We start from the raw sequence: 2,864 nt of genomic DNA, 5'->3' as shown, positions 1-2,864 counted from the left end.
AGAACCAAAATTAATTAAAAGAAATCAAGTTCAGTGATTAGGCATTGTTCCTGGCATTTGATCTTGAGTGGTAAATTGATGGGAAGAAAAACCAATAACTGATGTATTTTTTCTACCCATAAGTATTTCAAACTAAAACAAAAACCTCTCTAAAAAGACTTCAAGGCATAAAAGTCCTTCATCTGAAAGGAGATCCCCACTTGCTAGACAGAGAGAGCACTGGAAATTAAGCATGAAAAACTGTCCCATAAATCTATCCAAACTACAGGAGGAACAAAAGTTTTCACTGTGGAGGCCTCTGGGACAGAGAAAAAGCAATAGAAAGTAGAGAATGGGTAGTGTCTACACAGGAAAGAAGAAATATAAACAATACACGTTTGGGGAAAATTCAGCCTCACTAGTAGTCAGAGAAATAAAAATCAAACCAAAATTTCCTTTTCAGATTTTTTTTAATGAACAATTGCCCAAATTCTGCCCACAGCAAATGATCCAGGGCTTTCTAATTAAGAATTAAACAGATTGAAGGTGGCGAGTAGAAGGATATACACTCACTCCCTCTTGTGAGAGCACTAAAATCACAACAAACTGCTGAAAAACCATTGACAGGAAGACACTGGAACTCACCAGAAATGATACCCCACATCCAAAGACAAAGGAGAAGCCGCAGTGAGACAGTAGGAGGGGCACAATCACAATAAAATCAAATCCCATAACCACTGGGTGGGTGACTCACAAACTGGAGAACACTTATACCACAAAAGTCCACCCACTGGAGTGAAGGTTCTAAGCCCCATGACAGGCTTCCCAACCTGGGGGTCTGGCAACGGGAGGAGGAATTCCTAGAGAATCAGACTTTGAAGGCTAGCAGGATTTGACTGCAGGACTTCAACAGGTCTGGAGGAAACGGGGCACTCTTGGAGGGCACACACAAAGTATGTGTGCATCAGGACCCAGGGAGAAGGAGCGGTGACCCCATAGGAGACTGAACCAGACCTACCTGCTAGTGTTGGAGGATCTCCTGCAGAGGCGGGGGGTGGCTGTGGCTCACCGTGTAGACAAAAACAGTGGCTGCAGAGGTTCTGGGAAGTACTCCTTGGCGTGAGCCCTCCCAGAGTCCCACATTGGCCCCAGCAAAGGGCCTGTAGGCTCCAGTGCTGGGTCACCTCAGGCCAAACAACCAACAGTGAGGGAAGTCAGCCCCACCCATCAGCACACAAGTGGATTAAAGTTTTACTGAGCTCCGCCCACTAGAGCAACACCCAGCTCTACCCACCACCAGTCCCTTCCATCAGGAAGCTTGCACAAGCCTCTTAGATAGCCTCTTCCACCAGAGGGCAGCCAGCACAAGCAAGAAGAACTACAATCCTGCAGCCTGTGGAACGAAAACCGCATTCACAGAAAGATAGACAAAATGAAAAGGCAGAGGACTATGTACCAGATGAAGGAACAAGATAAAACCCCAGAAAAACAACTAAATGAAGTGGAGATAGGCAGCCTTCCAGAAAAAGAATTCAGAATAATGATAGGGAAGATGATCCAGGACCTCGGAAAAAGAATGGAGGCAAAGGTTGAGAAGATGCAAGAAATGTTTAACAAAGACATAGAAGAATTAAAGAACAAACACCTAGAAGAGTGAAAGAACAAACAAACAGAGGTGAACAATACAATAACTGAAATGAAAAATACACTAGAAGGAATCAATAGCAGAACGACTGAGGCAGAAGAATGGATAAGTGACCTGGAAGACAGAATGGTGGAATTCACTGCCACAGAACAGAATAAAGAAAACAGAATGAAAAGAAATGAAGACAGCCTAACAGACCTCTGGGACAACATCAAAGCACCAATAATCACATTATAGGGGTCCCAGAAGGAGAAGAGACAGAGAGAAAGGACCCGAGAAAATATTTGAAGAGCTTACAGTCAAAAACTTCCCTAACAAGGGAAAGGAAATGGCCACCTAAGTCCAGAAGTGCAGAGAGTCCCAAGCAGGATAAACTGAAGGAGAAACACACCGAGACACATAGTAATTAAATTGACAAAAATTAAAGACAAAGAAAAATTATTAAAAGCAACAAGGGAAAAACAACAAATAACATACAAGGGAACTCCCATAAGGATAACAGCTGATTTCTCAGCATAAACTACAAGCCAGAAGGGAGTGGCATGATATATTTAAAGTGATGAAATGGAAGAACCTACAACCAAGATTACTCTACCCGGCAAGGATCTCATTCAGATTTGATGGAGAAATCAAAAGCTTTACAGACAAGCAAAAGCTAAGAGAATTCAGCACCACCAAACCAGCTCTACAACAAATGATAAAGGAACTTCTCTAAGTCGGAAACACAAGAGAAGAAAAGGACCTACAAGAACAAACCTAAAACAATTAAGAGAATGGTCACAGGAACATACATATCGATAATTACCTTAAACGTCAATGGATTAAATGCTCCAACCAAAAGAAACAGGCTTGCTGAATGGATACAAAACCAAGACCCACATATATGCTGTCTACAAGAGACCCACTTCAGACCTAGGGACACATACAGACTGAAAGTGAGGAGATGGAAAAAGATATTCCATGCAAATGGAAATCAAAAGAAAGCTGGAGTAGCAATATTCATATCAGATAAAATAGACTTTAAAATAAAGAATGTTACAAGAGACAAAGAGGGACACTACATAATGATCAAGGGATCAACCCAAGAAGATTTAACAATTATAAATATATATGCACCTAAAAAAGGAGCACTTCGATTCATAAGGCAAATGCTAACAGCTATAAAAGAGGAAACTGACAGTAACACAATAATAGTGGGGGACTTTAACACCTCACTTACACCAATGGACAGATCATCCAG

The sequence above is a fragment of the Pseudorca crassidens genome, chromosome 17, assembly GCF_039906515.1.
Source record: "Pseudorca crassidens isolate mPseCra1 chromosome 17, mPseCra1.hap1, whole genome shotgun sequence".
NCBI classification, from domain to species: domain Eukaryota; kingdom Metazoa; phylum Chordata; class Mammalia; order Artiodactyla; family Delphinidae; genus Pseudorca; species Pseudorca crassidens.
The sequence above is the reverse complement of the archived record's forward strand: the minus strand, read 5'-3'. Positions refer to the sequence as shown.